Here is a 12,057-nt window from a genome sequence, read left to right on the forward strand (position 1 = left end):
AATCAGAGGTCCCAGATGTATATGTGCAAATAGATTTATTAAAAAAAGAAGTGTGCCTATATTTCTTATATTTGTCACTATGTGGTGCCTTCTCTGTTTTGTATTCTGATATCAAATTTCTTCCAGTTATTTATTGTATGATGTTTCTTTTATAGAAATACCTGGCCTATAGCTCAAAACCAGGCAGGATTTCATCAAATGATCTTGCTTCCATGCTACAGTAGGCATCCTGGGAAACATAAGCTTACTTGGTACTGATTTTACAGTTATCTCAATTTCTAAGATGCAAACCTATAACCTCAGAGTATCATAAAACATTCACTGACTTCATGGTAACAATAAGATTTAATAAAGTCTTAAATTTCCTAGTAAAGCTTATCTACTATTCATCTAGTCGTTAACAAGATTTAGAAAATTAGGTCTAACAGTGCTGAGCAAATGAAAACAAAATGAAATAATAAAGGAAAGAAGGTTAGGTGATCCTAATCTTTCAGTTTCTTTTCTTCCTTTCTTGTTCTGTGAGTTTAATATTTCTCAGCTCATCTTGTTCTGACATTTTTCATCAGTGGAATGGCATTTGCGTTTGTTTTGAGTTTTATTGATATTTCACATCCTATACCAGCTTGATGGAGGCATTACTGGGTTCAAAAAGAGCAAATTACAAAAGCATTTCGAATTGCTTAGGAACTCCTAAAGGCTAAGGAAGCAGAGCTCGCAGTGTTGTGAGGGGTGGGAGACCATTTTGACTCAGGCCTCTTCTTTTGATCCCTTGACAACAACAACCACACAGTAGCAACTCAATGGTCCCTTGACTCTCATTGAACTATATTTTTCTTTGAATAAAAAATCATAGGGAAAATTTCATCTGCTAATGACATAACTACACGTTAAGACTAAATGCACCTTTAAAAATGTCAAGATTAAATAGAAGAAATAAAGTACAAACAGAAAGACTTTATAACCATGTCAAAAAGTGAGATGATTGATGGAAGGGTCAATGTGCCTGCTGAACAAAGCACTTAGGCTCCATACTTCACTGTGCACTAATTTGAAAATATCATTTACCTCTTTTCTGAGGAAACAGACATCATATGGTCTTTACTTTGAAGAAGAGGCAAAACCTAGTCTACCAAAACTACATTATAGCAGTTCTCTGAGAGTTTTGGCAATCGATTTGGTTTAGTAATTTCTTTTAGACTAAATCTCATTGCTCTTCCTAGAGCTAGAACATGAAGCACAACTGCTAATTAGTCACTGTGTGTTGCTTTTGACAGAAGGAGAAACTATTCTGGACTTCAGGGCCAGCTTCGTGGTCCTCTCCCTTCTCCTTCCTTTTTAAGTTTTTTTTTTTTTTTTCAGATTCAAGATGAGAAAATTATATAGGAATGAGGGATTTAGAGAGCCTCTAAAACTCTTTTGTTTATACCTTCCTTTGTGTTATGAGTTGGTAAGTTCTCTTTTTGGCACAGAACTGTAACGTTTTAACAAGAAGTAGTAGTAATATTTAAAAATTAAACATGCTGCTAGCGTAGTTTGGGGTACTTTCTCTTCTTGAATGCCAACAAATTTCATGCTCATTTCTAAAACCCTGATGAAATAACAGTTTCTGACAAAATCATCGATGAGATCGATCTTGCTAAGTTGTCTTATTTATTGAATTAACCTAATTTGGACTACCACAGCAAGATATCATAGATGGAATGGCTCAAAATGTAGTCGCTTAGCAGTTATAGATTCCAAGATGAATCTGTATCCTCCTCATACCCTTGCATGTTCTTTTATTCTCTGTGCCTCCTGAAAGCAAGACTAAGTAATCTTAGTTCTCTTTGCATGGGGCCACAAATACCATTGGATATGTTTCACTCCCTTATCCTCACTTAACCTTAAAAATTTCACTAAGCTACTGTTTTAAAATTTAGTCACACTGGGAGTTAGAGTTTTAACAAATGAGGGGGACATTCAATGTATAATATCAATTGCAAAACCAGTGAACTTCCTAATAAGTTTTTTATAACTATAAACCAACTTTCTTGGTGATTAAAGGATCATTGTATTAGACCTAACCTGGGTTTGATGGCAAAAAAGCACAGTGGTGCCTCTTCAGCTTGCTCGTGTGTTCTGATAACTATGTGCATGCATGACAAATAAGCAGGGTAATTTAAATGCCTAGATTCATGGGGGATCAAAATTACTTTAAAAAAAAAAGAACCTTTTGCATGACCTTCACTTTGTCTAATAAAGCTGTTCACCAGACTCAGTTGGAAAAAGATGATTCTTTCTAAACAGATTCTCCACAATTTTTGAAGACACACTACATAAACATATTTCTCAGAAAAATCATTTCAGTGTAGGACTCTTGACAGCTTCATTTTTCAGACCAGTCAGCTAGGTTGAAAACTGAGCTGCCCAAAGAGAGTTGGCAAAATAGTTTACTCCCTGTAATTAAAATAGGGGGAAGTTTCTAAACCACAGTCATCTCTAATGCTAATTTGAACAATCAAATGTTATTTCCAGTAGAGTTTTAAAAAATTTCCTCCTTGGCAAGCTGGTACAGCTCTGTACTGTGGGAAATCAGATAATTTCCCCATTAAGATAGGAATGTTCCTTATGTCAAATGCAGAGTGTTACAGTTATCCTGTATTTTCATTGCATGAATACATTCCTTGGATCCAAATCAGTAATTTTGAATGTGAACACTTAACTATACACCTTTAATTTTGAAGAAAAAATTGTAGAAACTATGGCATTTAAGCAGAATATTTCACAGGGACCATTTGGTTTACTTAGGCAACTTAAAAATATCTTGTTTGTAGCCATGTTGAAAATTTATGCCAAGGTATGAGCTTTTCTTAAATGGGATTTTTTTCCTTTATGTGCATAGGTAACTTCCTTTTTAAAGATTTTATTTGGTTCTGCTCAATGGCACAATGTGGTTTCAAAGACATATTTGACAGATCTCAATAGTGAGAAAAATGGAAGCTTTGGATTATAGATCCTTGTAAAATATAATTATTGTAGAAGTATAATTATTATCATACTTATAATAGTAAAAAATAAGCTGTAATAAACAATCAATATCCACTTCACTGAAGTATTAAATCATTATAGCACCTAGGTATTGGGTATACGAGGAAGTCATTGATGACTTCCAGATGTTTCTATTTTTAAACTGCTGCCACATCTTCTCTCTTTCCCCTGCCTTTGTCTTCTTTAAATTTAACAAAGTTTAAACTGTAATCTCCCCAACAAAATGTTCCCAAGAGCTCCATCACTATTTTGCCAACCATGGAATAGCATCACGGTGCGTTTGAAAAGCCAATAGAAATCTCAAGGGATGCTAGGAAACCAGACAAGGCCAGACCCCTATCGTGCGAATATTAAGGAGAGATTTTGCACATTTTAGCCATTGTCTGTTGTGTATGTATGGGTCAACATCTCAAATGAACCTCAGCATGCCTTTTGAGTGGCTTCAATGATTTTGCCTGTCTCCACGGGTCTTAGTTACCAGTCTTGAATTGCAAATGGAGGTACATCCTAAATCTTTTCTCACTAAGACATAAGGACCTAAGGAGGGAATAGTACTTCATCACTGTTGGGATTCACACTTTGTTAGAAAATCGCCTTGTTGCTCTAACCTTTGCTTGCATCAACAGCTGCTGCTTTGAGACACATATTTGCTTTCTTTCCCTCTTGCCTGTGACGTTCTATTCATTTCTCTTTTTAGCTTGGTAGTCTGCCCCTTCTGGATTTTATGTTTTTAAAGAGGTGGTATTCTAGCATTTTAATTCCAATGGGTTGTGTCCAGGATTGCAAACTACTGCATACTTTTGCAAAATTATTGGGATTGAAAATAGAAATGGCTTTTTGCTTTTATAATTTCAAAGAAATTTACTCACAGATGACCCTTAAAATAACATTTAAAAGTCTTGTGAACTTGTTTGTCCTATCTTCCTTCAAATCATTCATCAATCTTCCCTCACTCTATACATACACGTATAGCTCCTTAATACCTCAGTGCTTCCTTCTTCTATGTGCATAAGTTTGGGCATTTATCGTTTGAAATTATGCTGCCCTAAATGTAATGAAATTCCCTTCAAATTTCCTTTAATTCTATCTCTATATTCATATTTTGCAAGTCCATGCTTATATTAAATGTAGGAAAGATAACAATTTTTTCTACATCAGAAAATAACTTTCCTCTTTTCAGTTACTTTTTGACACTTACTTATTTTGTATATATTTCTACATGTACATGTATGTGGTCATGGTGGGCATGTGGAGATCAGAGGAAAGCTGCAGTAGTCAGTTTTTCCCTTCTAACATGCGGGCCCCAGGAATTGAGCTCTGGTTTGGTGGCAAGCACCTTTACCCACTGAGCTACCCCACCAGCCCAACTTTACTTTTCAAACGTATTAGAGTAAAACTTCACTAAGGTACTAAGCTAGCTACTTTCCCCAATCTGCATACAGGTGTTTCCCTGCATATTTCATGCTAGGAAAGAATCTAGACAGTTTCTTAACATACTCCTAGAGTATAATTGTACTCTTCTGCTAAAATTGTAGACTAAGTGTGGGTAGTTATGTTGCCTCACAAATACTGAAGGAGACACTAACTGCAAGTACAACTTCATTTTTCTGAAAGAAGGGGAGACTCAAGTAACTGTTAAGGGGAAAGAATAGACACTTCGATTAAAGCAAGACCTGGAAAACAAGTGAATGTCCAAGCACAAGCCATAAGGGCAAAGCTCCCAGCTGTAGTCTTTTTGTAGAGGATGAATAGAGGGGTGCCTCTTCTTTAAATTATTATTCTTAAGTATAGATATTTGTGCGTGTGTATGTGCAAATACATCCTGCTGAGTCCATTTAGTGTTTTTAGTTTTGCTTTTATATGTATGTGTTTAGGGCTGAAGGCATGGGATTGTGCAACCTGTTAGGAGGCTCATCCCTGTAAAATACTGATTTTTTTCTCCTTAAGCGGTCCTTAATTGCCTGTATTTCTTCATCTAGGGGTGCCTTGTGAGATTTCCTGTATCTACGCTGGGATGTCAACAGATATTATCATTATGCAGGTCTTGTTTAGGTGGTCAGATTGTTGAGATGTCATGAATAGAGCTTCTCTGTATATAGAAGATACTATCTTACTGCAGACTTTCTGGTCCTCTGGTTTTTCTAACCTTTCTGCTCCCTCTTCATGAACACTCTCCTGGGAGCCATGTGCTAGTCAAGACATAAGCTGTGCATTTAAATGTGACTATTTTTTGAAAAAAAGACAGAAGTCATCATTTACATTTTATTTACTTTGAGATGCAAAGTATGCGGGTGTCAGAAGACTTTTCCATGTCCTCTGTTGCTTATGGGTTCTTCAGGAATTTGAGTTGGTGTTATCCCATTAGAATGTGAAAAGAGCTTCCTCACCAAATGCTCCTTCCTGACCTTGACTGATGTCTCAGCCTGCCTCACTGAGACATTGAGTCTGCATGGCTCAATGGAAAAGTGTATTCTCTTGGTCATTATCCATCTTGCTAGTATGAATTTTGAAACACACAAACAAGGATGTCTATCAGAGCACTGAAGGATAAGAAACAGCCAGGAAAAAAAAGCCACATCAATTCGTTGAAGTCCATACTTCTAAATATAACATATTTCAAGAAATTACATCAATGGTTCTCAAATAGGTAAGGTGTGGAATAATTTTTCCTCCAGTAAATATTTGGCAAAATCAAGAGATATTTACTTTTTTGCTCACTACAACTGGAAATACGAATAATGCCACTGGCCTCTAGTTGGGATGCTGCTAAACTTCCTGTAATACACAGGAAAAAAATCCTGTTTTAGATGACCCTGTACCATATGTTAGTGCATAGCCACCCTCTGTCTCTTGACCACAGCTCCAAAAACAAACCACTATTGTCTCAGTGCCCCCTGCAGACACCAAGCTGGATGTTATGAGACCAAAACCTTCAATCAACTCATCAGAATCTTAAATGTTTTAAAACAACCACATTGAATCCTGAGCAAAGATATTTGAGCTGTGCTTTTTTTTTTTTTTTTTTTGACTCCCTTGCATGGAGTTTTCATGGAAAAAGATGTTATCTGAGATGAGTAGACTCAGGCATTCACGTGTAAATCAACAAATCATCTCCCTCTCTTTTTATTCCGAGAATTCCTGGCTAATTGGGAAATTTCACATCCTCCTTTTCCCTGCTCCAGGCTTTCTTTGGTGTCTCTTGATATTTCTTTTGGTTTTATTTGGCCTACTTTTGGCTTCAGAAACATCCCCTGAGGCACCCCAAGATCCTGAGTTTTTAGTGTTGATTCTTGGGCAGATCATTAAAGAGCTATTAGTAGTTGGTCGTGATGTCCCTTTTATAGAATAAAGAAGGAATTTTGCCCTTTGAAAGGAACCCTGTGAATCCTCTGTGTTTTTTACTTTTAAAGAAAGTAGATTTTTATGACTGAAAAAACAAAAATCTACTGGTAGTTTTCTGAATGAAAGAGAGTCTCCAACCTTTCGACTCACAAGTGACACAGATGGTATTGGGATCCTAGTGTCTTCCTATATCCTATGCTGCTTTTTGCTTATTTGGCATTTTATTTATTTGAGTTTTTTCTTTTGTAAGATAGCGTATTTCTGTAAAGCCATGGCTAGTCTCAAATTGGTGATCTTTCTGTGCCAGACTCCCAAGTGCTCTGATGAAAGGCTTATAAAGCTGTGTGCCTCTCTGATCTACCCAAATTAAAATAAGTGATTAAATCAATGTTGACTTAAAAAAAGAAATTAAAGATTTCTTACTACAGGTTTAAAATGCCCTAAGAGTGACTTTCAAAAAGGCAGTTTTTAAAGACCTGCCAAGATGCAGAGCAAAATTTGTTCAACAGAAATACAATCCAAGCTACATTCTTTCTTAACTGTACTGCCAGTTTTTCTTCACTAAGTCCCACATATTCCTCAAAAAAACTTGTCTGGAAAATTGTTGAAGAGGTTGCACTTGATTCATTCTCTCTCTCTCTCTCTCTCTCTCTCTCTCTCTCTCTCTCTCTCTCTCTCTCACGCACGCACGCACGCACGCACGCACACACACACACACACACACACACACACACACACGTGCGCGCACAAACACACCCCTTTAATCTTAACCCTCAAGTAGCAGAGACAAGAGGATTGCAAGTTTGAGGCTTTGTTGATCTGCATATGGAGATTCTGCACCAAAACAATGGGTTATAAACAAAAACTTTTACTTTCTTGTTAAAAAATTAAATCTTCATAATTTATTTTATATAGATGGGCTTTTTGCCTGCATATATATCTGGGTATAATGTTCATTCAGTGCCCACAGAGGCCAGAAGAAGGCATTGGATCCCCCAGGACTGAAGCTGTAAGTGGTTGAGTGCATGTGGGTGCTAGAAAGTGAAGCCTGGTCCTCTTGAAGAGGAAAGCTCTTAACCACTGTGTCATCTCCTCAGCCCCAAATTTGCTGTCTTGTAGTCCATGAATGGAGGCTGCAAATTTAAACTAAGTGGATGACCATAAAAAGGGACAATTTATTTATACCTGCAAGGTGCTTGTGGGAGTGCTCAGTGATGTGCCATTCAAAAAAAATGAGGTCAAGTTAACCTGATGAGGAGAAATGAAAATGGAGAAAGATTCCTATGGCAACAACAAATGGACTTTGATAGGAGAGAAGAAAACGTGCTCGGTAAAGTCATTAGGAGACAAGAAAATTTCTTGAATTTGTTTATACAAATATAATCGATCTTTTATTTTATCCTTGTTTCCTCATCCTCCCACTAGATAAAAAAAATCATAAAATGGAGCTGGAGGATTAAGACTAAGAAAGGGCTCAGCGTGATTTTCTGTAAAGAGAGGGTCAGTATTTCTAGGTTTTTAGGCTATATATCTCTGCTGGAACAATTCAACTATTCCAGTGTAGTGAAAGACCCCTATATAAAACCCCTATAGAAAGCATGTCAATAACTTAGCAGGATTACATTTCAGTGAATCTTTATTTACAAATCAAATAGTGAGCCAGATGGAGACCATTCGACATAATCTACCAACTATATGTCTGGGTTCCTAAGTGCCAGTGTGGAAAGAAACAGTTTGCCTTCATATATGGCATGTTTTCCTCCAATAATATATGAAGTTAATATAATATAGTATCAGATTATTTGACAAATGGTTACAAAGAACATTGGCTTTGTGAGAAAATATTGATCTTAATTAATTCAATAAACAACTAAAGATGAAATCAGTGACCAAATAGAAAAAAAATATGTAAAATAACAAAAATTGATTTAGACATTTTTGGTCACTAAATATTGAAGGATGCTGGAGGCAAAAAATAAAACGAAAAAAGCAAAATAATTGATATTTGTGAACATAACATTCTGCCTTCTGAAAGTTCAAAACTGTCAAGGACAAAGCAAAAAATGTAAATCTCAAGAAGAATGAAACTACTTCTAAGAAATACTAAAAAGGGAGCTGGATCATCCCAGCACTCGGATGGCAGAGGCAGGTGGATCTCTGAGTTTAAGGCCAGCCTGGTCTACAGAGCAAGTTCTATGACAGCCAGGGCTCCTACACAGAGAAACCCTATCTCAAAATAAACAAGCAAAAAAGAAATAAAGATACACACACACACACACACACACACAATAGTCCAAACTAGTATGAAAAGTACCCAAGTTTTTATTGTATAAATAGGAAAGTGACTTGAATAAACAAGACAGAAGCAAAAACCTCTTGTTACCAAAATTTCTCAGTTAAAGAAAATGAGATGGTTTTCTTCTTTCTCCTAAAAAGAGCTATTTAAAAATATTTAATGATAGCATAGTTTCGTAAGAATCTTATGCTCTTCTGATTGAAATAAAATTTTGGAAAACTTTCTCTAAATACATTGTAATAACTTCAGGAGTATTTTGGCTCAGCATTCCCACTTGGATTCAATTTTAAACAAATACTGAAAATGTACATCTAATTTATATTCCAAGATGTTTGATATATTATACCAGCCAGGATTTCACTTGGATGCATGTAACAGAAACCCCAACTGGTATAGTACATTAAACAGATGGGGAAAGAGGTAATTCGCAAGCAACAAGAAACTAGATAATAGTCTGTCTCAAGTTTCACAGTTGTTTGAGAAGGATAGCCATGTAGCCTCTTGTTCTATCTTCCTCAGGTTGTGAATTTTGTTTTCAAAGACTCCATTTCAACCTGGGAGAAAGGAGAGTAAAAGAAACATTGCTTTACCTCTAAAGGTTTTGTCTCTTTATATAGAAAATGATACTGTCTCTGAAATCTTCCTCTTCTCTCCTCCCCTCCCCTCTCCTCCCCTCCCCTCCCCTCCCCTCCTCTCTCCTCTTCTCTCCTCCTCCTCTCTCTCTCTCTCTCTCTCTCTCTCTCTCTCTCTCTCTCTCTCTCTCTCTCTCTCTCTCTCTCTGCCATTAGGCTACCTAGTCCTTCCATCTTTGAAGTAGGCCTGAGCAGAGAATAATTTTAAAGAAGCACATGAGCTGATCAAGGTGGCACATACCAGCAATCCTCCACCACTCCAGATATTGAACCAGGATGACTATGGGTTTGATATAAAGAGTGTAAAGAAGCACATAAGCTGAGCACATACCTGAAGCTCCAATTCAAGGTCAGTATGGGCACTTAGTGAGGCCCTGACTTGATCAAAAAAAAGAAATATTAAAAAAAAGAGCACATGGGATCTGGAGAGATGGTTCAGCAGTTAAGAGCACTGGCTCCTCTTCCAAGATACAGTAGTCCCAAGAGCTGCTTCCAAATAAGGAACACAGAGGCTTAGTATTACTTATAAATACCCAGCAGATAGCTCAGGCTTATTACTAGCCTACTCTTATACTTAAATTCACCCATATATCTTATCTGTGCTTTGACACATGGTTCATGGCTTTTACCTCATTTTCTATACATCCATTTTGTTTGGCAGTTGGCTGGCTGGTGTCTCACCTGACTCCACCCTTCCCCCTCCCAGAGTCCTCTGTGTCTGACTGTCTCACTTATACTTCTTGTCTGGCTACTGGTCTGTCAGGTTTTTACTAATCAATGAGAATAACACATATTCACAGTGTACAAAGGATTATTCCACAGCAAGACCTAGGTTCAATTCCCACCACCCAAGTAACAGCTCACAACTGTCTGTAACTTGAGCTCTAGGGAATTTGACACCCTCACTCAGACATGCATGCAGACAAAACACCAATACATATAAAATAAAAGTAAATAAATCATTTAAAAAGGAGCACATAGCAGCTGAAATAGAAATCGGGGTCCTGATTATGAAAATAAAATAAAAGATGGATATTGATCAGCGATTCTGTGGATACTGCCCAGATGTCCCCATTATAGAAGAACTAATTGTATGGGTTACAAATTGTAGCCCTGGGTCTGTCCAACCGTGGAAAGTCATTTCACCCAAAAACCTCTTCCTCCCTGAATGGTCTAGGTCTGGCATCTGGATTAGGCAGGGATGTAAAAGTCAAGTGTTTTCATCCCACAGACATTTGTGCTTCTATCCACCTTCTTGGGTTATCTAAGGATTTGTCAAAACTTCTTTGTCTATGCAGTCCTGCCTCTGTATCTCCACTTCACACTTGTGGGTCCCTAATAGGCAACTTCATTCCAAATCCCATCACAGCATCTGTTTTCAGATAACCTAATCTGCAACAATATAGTATTATTTGTGATAAAGGATACATAGCAATACAGAGGATGATTAATAAATTATACTGTAAGGAACAGTTATGGCCACGAAAATGGAGATTGACATGAAAATTTAATGCTGTGAAATATTTGTGGTACTATTTAGTTTTAAAAAAAAACAAGAGAAAAATTGTAGCACATCTCAAAAAGAAGGTATGATTTCTCAAAAACCAAATGGAGTAATGATCCACATTACCCTGTTCAAACATAGTTCACTACATGAAAAAGACAAACACATATCACCATGCATTGTTTAATTCCAATATGAAATATCAAAAAAGCCAAATGTATAGAAGCAGGAGAGAACTGCCTGGAACTGAGAGTTGGAAGGCTATAACTGAGCATAAAGGATCTTGGGGTGATGAAAATGGTCTAAACCTTAATTTCTCTATTGTTTGCATATTTTGGTAAATTTACCAAAAGTTATTTAAAATAGGGGAAACTCATTAGATGTAACTATGTATATGTATGTGTGTGTATGTGTGTGTGTGTGTAAATTCAAGCTACTGACCCTATTTAGTATGACTGACTCCTACATGTATGTATTGGAATTGGATAATAGATAAAGGGATTCATCCTTTTGGAAGACTGATTATCCCTTTCTTGGTATCCATTAAGTACCTGTAGCTCTTCATCTAGGTGTGAGACCTTGTGAGATTTCCTCCATCCACGTTGGCATGTCAACTGGTCTTGTTTGTGTTGTTTGTGTTTGTGTTGGTCTTGTATAGATGACCATATTAAGAGTTCATGAGTGCATCTCCCTGTTACATATCAGGACACTACTCAGGAAAGTTTATGATACATAACCTTTTCAGTTTTTGTGTGGATGCTGTCATTTCTTGCTTATGTTAGGCATATACTCTACCATTGAACTACATTCTCAGCCCATCCCTTCCATTTCATTTCATGACAGGGTCTCTCTAAGTTACTCAGCTGTTTTTAAACCCATGATCTTCCTTCATCTATCTTCTGAATCCGGTCACGTGCAATCAGGTCTAACTGTAAAGTTTACCTTAATAAAATTGTTAGATTCCAAAGTAATTATACACAAAGATCTAATATCTTTATGTATATGCAATTATGATATGAACACATCTTGATGAACATTATCTCTTTCTGTTTATCCAAATGTTTATTAGAGGGCTAATAATATTATTTTAATTTTTAATAATGGATAATTTTTATTATTAGACATTTTGTTTGTTTTTTGAAGACAGGGTTCCTCTGTGTAAAAGTCCTGGCTGTTCTGGAATTCTCTCTGTAGACCAGGCTGCCCCTGAACTCACAGAAATTTACCCTGCCTCTGCCTCCTGAGTGTTGAGATAA

Source organism: Arvicola amphibius, chromosome X (genome assembly GCF_903992535.2).
Source record: "Arvicola amphibius chromosome X, mArvAmp1.2, whole genome shotgun sequence".
NCBI lineage: Eukaryota > Metazoa > Chordata > Mammalia > Rodentia > Cricetidae > Arvicola > Arvicola amphibius.